The sequence below is a fragment of the Triturus cristatus genome, chromosome 1_1 (genome assembly GCF_964204655.1).
Source record: "Triturus cristatus chromosome 1_1, aTriCri1.1, whole genome shotgun sequence".
Lineage (NCBI taxonomy): Eukaryota > Metazoa > Chordata > Amphibia > Caudata > Salamandridae > Triturus > Triturus cristatus.
In genome coordinates, this window is record NC_140579.1 from 675,665,676 (window position 1) to 675,679,365 (window position 13,690).

Below are 13,690 nucleotides of genomic sequence, written 5' to 3' on the forward strand. Positions count from 1 at the left end.
AGAGTAGTAGAGAGTGAGCAGTAGAGTAGAGAGTAGTACAGAGTGAGTAGTAGAGAGTAGTAGAGAGAGCACTAGTGAGTAGTAGAGTGAGTAGTAGAGAGAGAGAGAGGAAGAGAGTGAGTAGTAGAGAGTGAGTAGTAGAGAGTAGGAGTGAGTAGTAGAGAGTGAGTAGTAGAGCGAGTAGTAGAGAATTAGTAGAGAATGAGTAGTAGAGAGTAGTAGTGAGTAGTAGAGAGTGAGTAGTAGAGGGAGTAGCAGAGTGAGTAGTAGAGTGAGTAGTAGAGAGTAGTAGTGAGTAGTAGAGAGAGTAGTAGAGAGAGTAGTAGAGAGAGTAGTAGAGAGAGAGTAGTAGAGTAGTAGAGAGTGAGTAGTAGAGAGTAAAGTAGTAGAGTGAGTAGAGAGAGTGAGTAGTAGAGTCAGTAGTAGAGAGTGAGTAGTAGAGAGTCAGTAGTAGAGTCAGTAGTAGAGAGTGAGTAGGAGTGAGTAGTAGAGAGTGAGTAGTATAGAGTGAGTAGTAGAGAACAAAGTAGTAGAAAGTAAAGTAGTAGTGAGTAGTAGTGAGTAGTAGAGCAGAGAGTAGTAGAGTGAGTAGTAGATAGTAGAGTAGTAGATAGGACAGTGAGTAGTAGTGAGTAGTAGAGAGTAGTAGAGTAGTAGAGAGTGAGCAGTAGAGTAGAGAGTAGTACAGAGTGAGTAGTAGAGAGTAGTAGAGAGAGCACTAGTGAGTAGTAGAGTGAGTAGTAGAGAGAGAGAGAGGAAGAGAGTGAGTAGTAGAGAGTGAGTAGTAGAGAGTAGGAGTGAGTAGTAGAGAGTGAGTAGTAGAGCGAGTAGTAGAGAATTAGTAGAGAATGAGTAGTAGAGAGTAGTAGTGAGTAGTAGAGAGTGAGTAGTAGTGAGTAGTAGAGAGCAGTAGAGTGAGTAGTAGAGAGTGAGTAGTAGAGAGTGAGTAGTAGAGAGAAGTAGAGTAGTAGAGAGTGAGTAGTAGAGAGTAAAGCAGTAGAGTGAGTAGTAGAGAGTGAGTAGTAGAGTCAGTAGTGGAGTCAGTAGTAGAGAGTCAGTAGTAGAGAGTAAAGTAGTAGAGTGAGTAGTAGAGAGAGTCATAGAGAGTAGTAGAGAGAGTAGTAGAGAGAGAGTAGTAGAGTAGTAGAGAGTGAGTAGTAGATAGTAGAGTAGTAGATAGGAGAGTGAGTAGTAGAGAGTAGTAGAGTAGTAGAGTGAGTAGTAGAGTAGAGAGTAGTAGAGAGTGAGTAGTAGAGAGTAGTAGAGTGAGTAGTAGAGAGTGAGTAGTAGAGTCAGTAGTGGAGTCAGTAGTGGAGAGTCAGTAGTAGAGAGTAAAGTAGTAGAGTGAGTAGTATAGAGAGTAGTAGAGAGAGTAGTAGAGTGAGTAGTAGAGAGTGAGTAGTAGAGTCAGTAGTGGAGTTAGTAGTAGAGTCAGTAGTAGAGAGTAAAGTAGTAGAGTGAGTAGTAGTGTGAGTAGTAGATTCAGTAGTAGAGTGAGTAGTAGAGTCAGTAGTAGAGAGTCAGTAGTAGATAGTAGTGAGTAGTAGAGAGTGAGTAGTAGAGTAGTAGAGAATTAGTAGAGAATGAGTAGTAGTGAGTAGTAGAGAGTAGAGTAGTAGATAGGAGAGTGAGTAGTAGAGAGCAGTAGAGTGAGTAGTAGAGAGTGAGTAGTAGTCAGTAGTAGAGTCAGAAGTAGAGAGTCAGTAGTAGAGAGTCAGTTGTAGAGAGTCAGTAGAAGAGAGTCAGTAGTAGATAGTAGTGAGTAGTAGAGAGTGAGTAGTAGAGTGAGTAGTAGAGAATTAGGAGAGAATGAGTAGTAGAGAGCAGTAGTGAGTAGTAGTGAGTAGAGTAGTAGATAGGAGAGTGAGTAGTAGTGAGTAGTAGAGAGCAGTAGAGTGAGTAGTAGAGTAGTAGAGTCAGTAGTAGAGAGTGAGTAGTAGAGAGTATGAGTGAGTAGTAGAGAGTGAGAAGTAGAGTGAGTAGTAGAGAATTAGTAGAGAATGAGTAGTAGAGAGTAGTAGTGAGTAGTAGTGAGTAGTGGAGTGTGAGTAGTAGTGTATTGTAGTAGAGAGAGTAGTAGAGAGAGTAGTAGAGAGTAGTAGAGAGAGAGTAGTAGAGAGATGTAGAGTAGTAGAGAGATGTAGAGTAGTAGAGTGAGTAGTAGAGAGATGTAGAGTAGTAGAGAGATGAAGAATAGTAGAGTGAGTAGTAGAGAGTAAAGTAGTAGAGTGAGTAGTAGAGAGTGAGTAGTAGAGTGAGTAGTAGAGTGAGTAGTAGAGAATGAGTAGTAGAGAGTGTAGTAGAGAGAGAGTAGAGAGATAGTAGAGAGTAGAGAGAGAGTAGAGAGAGAGTAGAGAGAGAGTAGAGAGAGTAGAGAGAGAGTAGTTGTGAGAGAGTAGTAGAGAGAGAGTAGTAGAGTAGTAGATAGTGAGAAGTAGAGTGAGTAGAGAGAGTGAGAAGTAGAGTGAGTAGTAGAGTGAGTAGTAGAGTGAGTAGTAGACTCAGTAGTAGAGTGAGTAGTAGAGTCAGTAGTAGAGTCAGTAGTAAAGTCAGTAGTAGAGTCAGAAGTAGAGTCAGAAGTAGAGAGTCAGTAGTAGAGAGTCAGTAGTAGAGAGTCAGTAGTAGAGTCAGTAGTAGAGAGTCAGTAGTAGATAGTAGTGAGTAGTAGAGAGTGAGTAGTAGAGAGTGAGTAGTAGAGAGTGAGTAGTAGAGAAGCTGTGAGTGAGTAGTAGAGAGTAAAGTAGTAGAGTGAGTAGTAGAGAGTGAGTAGTAGAGCAAGTAGTAGAGTGAGTAGTAGAGAATGAGTAGTAGAGAGTGTATAGTAGAGAGTAGTAGAGAGAGTAGTAAAGAGAGTAGTAGAGAGATAGAGAGAGTAGAGAGAGAGTAGAGAGAGTAGAGAGAGAGTAGAGAGAGAGTAGAGAGAGAGTGGAGAGACAGTAGTAGAGAGAGAGTAGTAGAGTAGAAGATAGTGAGAAGTAGAGAGAAGTAGAGTAGTAGAGAGTGCGTAGTAGAGTCAGTAGAGAGAGTGAGAAGTAGAGTGAGCAGTAGAGTGAGTAGTAGAGTCAGTAGTAGAGTCAGAAGTAGAGTCAGAAGTAGAGTCAGAAGTAGAGAGTCAGTAGTAGAGAGTCAGTAGTAGATAGTAGTGAGTGAGTAGTAGAGAGTGAGTATTAGAGAAGCTGTGAGCAAGTAGCAGAGAGTAAAGTAGTAGAGAGTAAAGTAGTAGAGTGTAAAGTAGTAGAGTGAGTAGTAGAGAGTAGTAGAGAGATAGTAGTAGAGAGAGAGTAGTAGAGTGAGTAGTAGAGTGAGTAGTAGAGAGTGAGTAGTAGAGAGTGAGTAGTAGAGAGAGAGTAGGTGAGAGTAGTAGAGAGTGAATAGTAGAGAGAAGAGTATAGTAGTAGAGAGGGAGTAGTGGAGACTAGTGGAGAGTGTAGTAGAGAGTAGAGTAGAGAGTAAGTAGACACTAAGTAGTAGTAGTAGAGAGTGAGTAGTATAGTAGAGAGTGAGTGTAGAGTCAGTAGAAGAGAGTGATTAGTAGAGAGGGAGTAGTAGAGAGGGAGTAGTGGAGAGGGAGTAGTGGAGAGGGAGTAGTGGAGAGTAGTAGAGAGGGAGTAGTAGAGAGTGAGTAGTAGAGAGAGTAGTAGAGAGTAGTAGAGAGTAGTAGAGAGTAGTAGAGAGAGTAGTAGAGAGAGAGTAGTAGAGAGATAGTAGTAGAGAGTGAGTAGTAGAGAGTGAGTAGTAGAGAGTAGAGTAGTAGAGAGTGAGTAGTAGAGAGAGTAGTAGAGAGATGTAGAGTAGTAGAGAGATATAGAGTAGTAGAGTGAGTAGTAGAGAGATGTAGAGTAGTAAAGTGAGTAGTAAAGAGTAAAGTAGTAGAGTGAGTAGTAGAGTGAGTAGTAGAGAATTAGTAGTAGAGTGTGTAGTAGAGAGTACTAGAGAGAGTAGTAGAGAGAGAGTAGAGAGATAGTACAGAGTACAGAGAGAGTAGAGAGAGATTAGAGAGAGAGTAGAGAGAGAGTAGTAGAGAGAGAGTAGTAGAGAGAGAGTAGTAGAGTCGTAGATAGTGAGAAGTAGAGTGAGTAGAGAGAGTGAGAAGTAGAGTGAGTAGTAGAGTGAGTAGTAGTGAGTAGTAGAGTCAGTAGTAGAGTCAATAGTAGAGTGAGTATTAAAGTCAGTAGTAGAGTCAGAAGTAGAGTCAGAAGTAGAGAGTCAGTAGTAGAAAGTCAGTAGTAGAGAGTCAGTAGTAGATAGTAGTGAGTAGTAGAGAGTGAGTAGTAGAGAGTGAGTAGTAGAGAGTGAGTAGTAGAGAAGCTGTGAGTGAGTAGTAGAGAGTAAAGTAGTAGAGAGAGAGTAGGTGAGAGTAGTAGAGAGTGAATAGTAGAGAGAAGAGTATAGTAGTAAAGAGGGAGTAGTGGAGACTAGTGGAGAGAGTAGTAGAGAGTAGAGTAGAGAGTAAGTAGACACTAAGTAGTAGTAGTAGAGAGTGAGTAGTATAGTAGAGAGTGAGTGTAGAGTCAGTAGAAGAGAGTGATTAGTAGAGAGGGAGTAGTAGAGAGGGAGTAGTGGAGAGGGAGTAGTGGAGAGGGAGTAGTGGAGAGTAGTAGAGAGGGAGTAGTAGAGAGTGAGTAGTAGAGAGAGTAGCAGAGAGTAGTAGAGAGTAGTAGAGAGTAGTAGAGAGAGTAGTAGAGAGAGAGTAGTAGAGAGAGAGTAGTAGAGAGTGAGTAGTAGAGAGTGAGTAGTAGAGAGTAGAGTAGTAGAGAGTGAGTAGTAGAGAGAGTAGTAGAGAGATGTAGAGTAGTAGAGAGATATAGAGTAGTAGAGTGAGTAGTAGAGAGATGTAGAGTAGTAAAGTGAGTAGTAAAGAGTAAAGTAGTAGAGTGAGTAGTAGAGTGAGTAGTAGAGAATTAGTAGTAGAGTGTGTAGTAGAGAGTACTAGAGAGAGTAGTAGAGAGAGAGTAGAGAGATAGTACAGAGTACAGAGAGCGTAGAGAGAGATTAAAGAGAGAGTAGAGAGAGAGTAGTAGAGAGAGAGTAGTAGAGAGAGAGTAGTAGAGTAGTAGATAGTGAGAAGTAGAGTGAGTAGAGAGAGTGAGAAGTAGAGTGAGTAGTAGAGTGAGTAGTAGTGAGTAGTAGAGTCAGTAGTAGAGTCAATAGTAGAGTGAGTATTAAAGTCAGTAGTAGAGTCAGAAGTAGAGTCAGAAGTAGAGAGTCAGTAGTAGAGAGTCAGTAGTAGAGAGTCAGTAGTAGATAGTAGTGAGTAGTAGAGAGTGAGTAGTAGAGAGTGAGTAGTAGAGAGTGAGTAGTAGAGAAGCTGTGAGTGAGTAGTAGAGAGTAAAGTAGTAGAGAGTAAAGTAGTAGAGTGTAAAGTAGTAGAGTGAGTAGTAATGAGTAGTAGAGAGTAGTAGAGAGAGTAGTAGAGAGATGTAGAGTAGTAGAGTGAGTGGTAGAGACTAAAGTAGTAGAGTGAGTAGTAGAGAGTGAGTAGTAGAGTGAGTAGTAGAGTGAGTAGTAGAGAATGAGTAGTAGAGAATGAGTAGTAGAGAGTGTGTAGTAGAGAGTAGTACAGAGAGTAGTAGAGAGAGTAGTAGAGAGAGTAGTAGAGTAGTAGAGAGTAGTAGAGAGAGTAGTAGAGAGAGTAGTAGAGAGAGAGTAGTAGAGAGTGAGTAGTAGAGAGAAGTAGAGTAGGAGAGAGTGGGTAGTAGAGAGTAGGAATGAGTAGTAGAATAGTAGATGAGTAGTAGACCAGAGAGTAGTAGAGTGTGAGTAGTAGAGAGTAGAGAGTAGAGTAGTAGAGAGTGAGTAGTAGAGAGTAGAGAGTGAGTAGTAGAGAGTAGAGAGTGAGGAGTAGAGAGTGAGGAGTAGTAAAGAGTGAGTAGTAGAGTGAGTAGTAGAGAGTAGTAGAGTGAGAAGTAGAGAGTGAGTAGTAGAGAGTGAATAGCAGAGAGTAGAGTATAGTAGTAGAGAGGGAGTAGTGGAGACTAGTGGAGAGTGTAGTAGAGAGTAGAGTAGAGAGTAAGTAGACATTAAGTAGTAGTAGTAGAGAGTGAGTAGTATAGTAGAGAGTGAGTGTAGAGTCAGTAGAAGAGAGTGATTGGTAAAGAGGGAGTAGTAGAGAGGGAGTAGTGGAGAGGGAGTAGTGGAGAGGGAGTAGTGGAGAGTAGTAGAGAGGGAGTAGTAGAGAGTGAGTAGTAGAGAGAGTAGTAGAGAGTAGTAGAGAGTAGTAGAGAGTAGTAGAGAGTAGTAGAGAGAGTAGTAGAGAGAGAGTAGTAGAGAGTGAGTAGTAGAGAGTGAGTAGTAGAGAGTAGAGTAGTAGAGAGTGAGTAGTAGAGAGAGTAGTAGAGAGATGTAGAGTAGTAGAGAGATATAGAGTAGTAGAGTGAGTAGTAGAGAGATGTAGAGTAGTAAAGTGAGTAGTAAAGAGTAAAGTAGTAGAGTGAGTAGTAGAGTGAGTAGTAGAGAATTAGTAGTAGAGTGTGTAGTAGAGAGTACTAGAGAGAGTAGTAGAGAGAGAGTAGAGAGATAGTACAGAGTACAGAGAGAGTAGAGAGAGATTAGAGAGAGAGTAGAGAGAGAGTAGTAGAGAGAGAGTAGTAGAGAGAGAGTAGTAGAGTAGTAGATAGTGAGAAGTAGAGTGAGTAGAGAGAGTGAGAAGTAGAGTGAGTAGTAGAGTGAGTAGTAGTGAATAGTAGAGTCAGTAGTAGAGTCAATAGTAGAGTGAGTATTAAAGTCAGTAGTAGAGTCAGAAGTAGAGTCAGAAGTAGAGAGTCAGTAGTAGAAAGTCAGTAGTAGAGAGTCAGTAGCAGATAGTAGTGAGTAGTAGAGAGTGAGTAGTAGAGAGTGAGTAGTAGAGAAGCTGTGAGTGAGTAGTAGAGAGTAAAGTAGTAGAGAGAGAGTAGGTGAGAGTAGTAGAGAGTGAATAGTAGAGAGAAGAGTATAGTAGTAAAGAGGGAGTAGTGGAGACTAGTGGAGAGAGTAGTAGAGAGTAGAGTAGAGAGTAAGTAGACACTAAGTAGTAGTAGTAGAGAGTGAGTAGTATAGTAGAGAGTGAGTGTAGAGTCAGTAGAAGAGAGTGATTAGTAGAGAGGGAGTAGTAGAGAGGGAGTAGTGGAGAGGGAGTAGTGGAGAGGGAGTAGTGGAGAGTAGTAGAGAGGGAGTAGTAGAGAGTGAGTAGTAGAGAGAGTAGTAGAGAGTAGTAGAGAGTAGTAGAGAGTAGTAGAGAGAGTAGTAGAGAGAGAGTAGTAGAGAGAGAGTAGTAGAGAGTGAGTAGTAGAGAGTGAGTAGTAGAGAGTGAGTAGTAGAGAGAGTAGTAGAGAGATGTAGAGTAGTAGAGAGATATAGAGTAGTAGAGTGAGTAGTAGAGAGATGTAGAGTAGTAAAGTGAGTAGTAAAGAGTAAAGTAGTAGACTGAGTAGTAGAGTGAGTAGTAGAGAATTAGTAGTAGAGTGTGTAGTAGAGAGTACTAGAGAGAGTAGTAGAGAGAGAGTAGAGAGATAGTACAGAGTACAGAGAGAGTAGAGAGAGATTAGAGAGAGAGTAGAGAGAGAGTAGTAGAGAGAGAGTAGTAGAGAGAGAGTAGTAGAGTAGTAGATAGTGAGAAGTAGAGTGAGTAGAGAGAGTGAGAAGTAGAGTGAGTAGTAGAGTGAGTAGTAGTGAGTAGTAGAGTCAGTAGTAGAGTCAATAGTAGAGTGAGTATTAAAGTCAGTAGTAGAGTCAGAAGTAGAGTCAGAAGTAGAGAGTGAGTAGTAGAGAGTGAGTAGTAGAGAGTGAGTAGTAGAGAAGCTGTGAGTGAGTAGTAGAGAGTAAAGTAGTAGAGAGTAAAGTAGTAGAGTGTAAAGTAGTAGAGTGAGTAGTAATGAGTAGTAGAGAGTAGTAGAGAGAGTAGTAGAGAGATGTAGAGTAGTAGAGTGAGTAGTAGAGACTAAAGTAGTAGAGTGAGTAGTAGAGAGTGAGTAGTAGAGTGAGTAGTAGAGTGAGTAGTAGAGAATGAGTAGTAGAGAATGAGTAGTAGAGAGTGTGTAGTAGAGAGTAGTACAGAGAGTAGTAGAGAGAGTAGTAGAGAGAGTAGTAGAGTAGTAGAGAGTAGTAGAGAGAGTAGTAGAGAGAGTAGTAGAGAGAGCGTAGTAGAGAGTGAGTAGTAGAGAGAAGTAGAGTAGGAGAGAGTGGGTAGTAGAGAGTAGGAATGAGTAGTAGAATAGTAGATGAGTAGTAGACCAGAGAGTAGTAGAGTGTGAGTAGTAGAGAGTAGAGAGTAGAGTAGTAGAGAGTGAGTAGTAGAGAGTAGAGAGTGAGGAGTAGAGAGTGAGGAGTAGTAAAGAGTGAGTAGTAGAGTGAGTAGTAGAGAGTAGTAGAGTGAGAAGTAGAGAGTGAGTAGTAGAGAGTGAATAGCAGAGAGTAGAGTAGTAGATAGGAGAGTGAGTAGTAGAGAGTGAGTAGTAGAGAGTGAATAGTAGAGAGAAGAGCTTGGTAGTAGAGAGGGAGTAGTGGAGACAAGTGGAGAGAGTAGTAGAGAGTAGTAGAGTAGAGACTAAGTAGTAGTGAGTAGTAGAGAGTGAGTAGTGGAGAGTGAGTAGTGGAGAGTGAGTAGTAGAGAGTAGTAGAGATAGTAGTAGAGAGTGAGTAGTAGAGAGAAGTAGAGTAGTAGAGAGTAGTAGAGAGTAGGAGTGAGTAGGAATTAGTAGAATAGTAGATAATGAGTAGAGCAGAGAGTAGTAGAGTGAGTAGTAGAGAGTAGAGTAGTAGAGAGTGAGTAGTAGAGAGTAGAGTAGTAGAGAGTAGTAGTGAGAAGTAGAGAGAGTAGTAGAGAGTAAAGAGTAGAGAGTGAGTAGTAGAGAGTGAGTAGTAGAGAGTGGAGTAGTAGATAGGAGAGTGAGTAGTAGAGTGAGTAATAGAGAGTAGAATAGTAGAGTGAGTAGTAGAGAGTGAGTAGTAGAGAGTGAGTAGTAGAGAGTGAGTAGTAGAGAAGCTGTGAGCGAGTAGCAGAGTAAAGTAGTAAAGAGTAAAATAATAGAGTGTAAAGTAGTAGAGTGAGTAGTAGTGAGTAGTAGAGAGTAAAGTAGTAGTGTGAGTAGGAGAGAGTGAGTAGTAGAGAGTGAGTAGTAGAGAAGCTGTGAGTGAGTAGTAGAGAGTAAAGTAGTAGAGAGTAAAGTAATAGAGTGTAAAGTAGTAGAGAGTAGTAGAGAGAAAGTAGTAGAGAGATGTAGAGTAGTAGAGTGAGTAGTAGAGAGTAAAGTAGTAGAGTGAGTAGTAGAGAGTGAGTAGTAGAGCGAGTAGTAGAGTGAGTAGTAGAGAATGAGTAGTAGAGAGTGTATAGTAGAGAGTAGTTGAGAGTAGTAAAGAGAGTAGTAGAGAGATAGAGAGAGTAGAGAGAGAGTAGAGAGAGTAGAGAGAGAGTAGAGAGAGAGTAGAGAGAGAGTGGAGAGACAGTAGTAGAGAGAGAGTAGTAGAGTAGAAGATAGTGAGAAGTAGAGAGAAGTAGAGTAGTAGAGAGTGTGTAGTAGAGTGAGTAGAGAGAGTGAGAAGTAGAGTGAGTAGTAGAGTGAGTAGTAGAGTCAGTAGTACAGTCAGAAGTAGAGTCAGAAGTAGAGTCAGAAGTAGAGAGTCAGTAGTAGAGAGTCAGTAGTAGATAGTAGTGAGTAGTAGAGAGTGAGTAGTAGAGAGTGAGTATTAGAGAAGCTGTGAGCGAGTAGCAGAGAGTAAAGTAGTAGAGAGTAAAGTAGTAGAGTGTAAAGTAGTAGAGTGAGTAGTAGAGAGTAGTAGAGAGAGTAGTAGTAGAGAGAGAGTAGTAGAGTGAGTAGTAGAGTGAGTAGTAGAGAATGAGTAGTAGAGAGCGAGTAGTAGAGAGAGAGTAGTAGAGAGTGAGTAGTAGAGAGAGAGTAGTAGAGAGTAGTAGAGAGTGAATAGTAGAGAGAAGAGTATAGTAGTAGAGAGGGAGTAGTGGAGACTAGTGGAGAGAGTAGTAGAGAGTAGAGTAGAGAGTAAGTAGAGACTAAGTAGTAGTAGTAGAGAGTGAGCAGTAGAGAGTGAGTAGTATAGTAGAGAGTGAGTGTAGAGTCAGTAGAAGAGAGTGATTAGTAGTGAGGGAGTAGTAGAGAGGGAGTAGTGGAGAGGGAGTAGTGGAGAGGGAGTAGTGGAGAGTAGTGGAGAGTAGTAGAGAGGGAGTAGTAGAGAGTGAGTAGTAGAGAGAGTAGTAGAGAGTAGTAGAGAGTAGAATAGTAGAGTGAGTAGTAGAGAGTGAGTAGTAGAGAGTGAGTAGTAGAGAGTGAGTAGTAGAGAAGCTGTGAGCGAGTAGCAGAGTAAAGTAGTAGAGAGTAAAATAATAGAGTGTAAAGTAGTAGAGTGAGTAGTAGTTAGTAGTAGAGAGTAAAGTAGTAGAGTGAGTAGGAGAGAGTTAGTAGTAGAGAGTGAGTAGTAGAGAAGCTGTGAGTGAGTAGTAGAGAATAAAGTAGTAGAGAGTAAAGTAACAGAGTGTAAAGTAGTAGAGTGAGTAGTAGAGAGTAGTAGAGAGAAAGTAGTAGAGAGATGTAGAGTAGTAGAGTGAGTAGTAGAGAGTAAAGTAGTAGAGTGAGTAGTAGAGAGTGAGTAGTAGAGCGAGTAGTAGAGTGAGTAGTAGAGAATGAGTAGTAGAGAGTGTATAGTAGAGAGTAGTTGAGAGTAGTAGAGAGATAGAGAGAGTAGAGAGAGAGTAGAGAGAGTAGAGAGAGAGTAGAGAGAGAGTAGAGAGAGAGTGGAGAGACAGTAGTAGAGAGAGAGTAGTAGAGTAGAAGATAGTGAGAAGTAGAGAGAAGTAGAGTAGTAGAGAGTGTGTAGTAGAGTGAGTAGAGAGAGTGAGAAGTAGAGTGAGTAGTAGAGTGAGTAGTAGAGTCAGTAGTACAGTCAGAAGTAGAGTCAGAAGTAGAGCCAGAAGTAGAGAGTCAGTAGTAGAGAGTCAGTAGTAGATAGTAGTGAGTAGTAGAGAGTGAGTAGTAGAGAGTGAGTATTAGAGAAGCTGTGAGCGAGTAGCAGAGAGTAAAGTAGTAGAGAGTAAAGTAGTAGAGTGTAAAGTAGTAGAGTGAGTAGTAGAGAATAGTAGAGAGATAGTATTAGAGAGAGAGTAGTAGAGTGAGTAGTAGAGTGAGTAGTAGAGAATGAGTAGTAGAGAGCGAGTAGTAGAGAGAGAGTAGTAGAGAGTGAGTAGTAGAGAGAGTGTAGTAGAGAGTAGTAGAGAGTGAATAGTAGAGAGAAGAGTATAGTAGTAGAGAGGGAGTAGTGGAGACTAGTGGAGAAAGTAGTAGAGAGTAGAGTAGAGAGTAAGTAGAGACTGAGTAGTAGTAGTAGAGAGTGAGCAGTAGAGAGTGAGTAGTATAGTAGAGAGTGAGTGTAGAGTCAGTAGAAGAGAGTGATTAGTAGAGAGGGAGTAGTAGAGAGGGAGTAGTGGAGAGGGAATAGTGGAGAGGGAGTAGTGGAGAGTAGTAGAGAGGGAGTAGTATAGAGTGAGTAGTAGAGAGAGTAGTAGAGAGTAGTAGAGAGTAGTAGAGAGAGTAGTAGAGAGAGAGTAGTAGAGAGTGAGTAGTAGAGAGTGAGTAGTAGAGAGTAGAGTAGTAGAGAGTGAGTAGTAGAGAGAGTAGTAGAGAGATGTAGAATAGTAGAGAGATATAGAGTAGTAGAGTGAGTAGTAGAGAGTAAAGTAGTAGAGTGAGTAGTAGAGAGTGAGTAGTAGAGTGAGTAGTAGAGTGAGTAGTAGAGAATGAGTAGTAGAGAGTGTGTAGTAGAGAGTAGTAGAGAGAGTAGTAGAGAGAGAGTAGAGAGATAGTAGAGAGTAGAGCGAGAGTAGAGAGAGAGTAGAGAGAGAGTAGAGAGAGAGTAGAGAGAGTAGTAGAGAGAGAGTAGTAGATAGTGAGAAGTACAGAGAAGTAGAGTAGTAGAGAGTGAGTAGTAGAGTGAGTAGAGAGAGTGAGAAGTAGAGTGAGTAGTAGAGTCAGTAGTAGAGTCAGTAGTAGAGTGAGTAGTAGAGTCAGTAGTAGAGTCAGAAGTAGAGTCAGAAGTAGAGTAAGAAGTAGAAAGTCAGAAGTAGAGAGTCAGTAGTAGAGAGTCAGTAGTAGAGAGTCATTAGTAGAGTGTGTAGTAGAGAAGCTGTGAGTGAGTAGTAGAGAGTAAACTAGAGAGTAAAGTAGTAGAGTGTAAAGTAGTAGAGTGAGTAGTAGTGAGTGAGTAGTAGAGTGAGTCGTAGAGTGAGTAGTAGAGAGTGAGTAGTAGAGAGTGAGTAGTAGAGTAAGTAGTAGAGAGTGAGTAGTAGAGTGAGTAGTAGAGTGAGAAGTAGAGAATTAGTAGAGAATGAGTAGTAGAGAGTAGTAGTGAGTAGAGTAGTAGATAGGAGAGTGAGTAGTAGTGAGTAGTAGAGAGCAGTAGAGTGAGTAGTAGAGTAGAAGAGTCAGTAGTAGAGTAGAAGAGTGAGTAGTAGAGAGTGAGTAGTAGAGAATTAGTAGAGAAGGAGTAGTGGAGTAGTAGTGGGTAGTAGAGTGAGTAGTAGAGAGTAGTAGTGAGTAGTAGAGAGAGTAGTAGTGTAGAGTAGTAGAGAGTGAGTAGTAGAGAGTGAGTAGAGAGTGAGTAGTAGAGAAGCTGTGAGTGAGTAGTAGAGAGTAAAGTAGTTGTAGAGTGTAAAGTAGTAGAGTGAGTAGTAGAGAGAGTAGTAGAGAGTAGTAGAGAGAGTAGTAGAGAGTGAGTAGTAGAGAGTGAGTAGTAGAGAGTGAGTAGTAGAGAGCAGGTAATAGAGAGAGTAGTAGAGAGAAGACTATAGTAGTAGAGAGGGAGTAGTGGAGACTATTGGAGAGAGTAGTAGAGAGTAGTAGAGTAGAGAGTAAGTAGACGCTAAGTAGTAGTGAGTAGTAGAGAGTGAGTAGTAGAGAGTAGTAGAGTGAGTAGTAGAGTGAGTAGTAGAGTCAGTAGTAGAGTCAGTAGTAGAGTCAGTAGTAGAGAGTGAGTAGTAGAGAGTAAAGTAGTAGAGTGAGTAGAGAGAGTGAGTAGTGAGTAGTAGAGTCAGTAGTAGAGAGTCAGTAGTAGAGAGTCAGTAATAGAGAGTCTGTAGAAGAGAGTGAGTAGTAGAGAGGGAGTAGTGGAGAGTAGTAGAGAGTGAGTAGTAGAGAGTGAGTAGTAGAGAGTAGTAGAGAGAGTAGTAGAGAGATGTAGAGTAGTAGAGAGATGTAGAGTAGTAGAGTGAGTAGTAGAGAGTAAAGTAGTAGAGTGAGTAGTAGAGATTGAGAAGTAGAGTGAGTAGTAGAGTGAGTAGTAGAGTCAGTAGTAGAGTCAGTAGTAGAGAGTGAGTATTAGAGGGTAAAGTAGTAGAGTGGGTAGAGAGAGTGAGTAGTGAGTAGTAGAGTCAGTAGAAGAGTCAGTAGTAGAGTCAGTAGAAGAGAGTCAGTAGTAGAGAGTCAGTAGCAGAGAGTGAGTAGTAGAGTCAGTAGTAGAGAGTGAGTAGTAGAGAGAGTAGTAGAGTAGTAGAGTAGAGAGTAGTAGAGTGAGAAGTAGAGAGTGAGTAGTAGAGAGTGGTAGAGAGTGAGTAGTAGTGAGTTAGAGTAGTAGAGAGCGAGTACTAGAGAGTGAGGAGTAGAGAGTAGTAGAGTGAGTAGTAGAGTGAGTAGTAGAAAGTGAGTAGTAGAGAGTGAGTAGAGTGAGTAGTACAGAGAGAGTAGTTGAGAGTGAGTAGTAGAGAGTGAGTAGT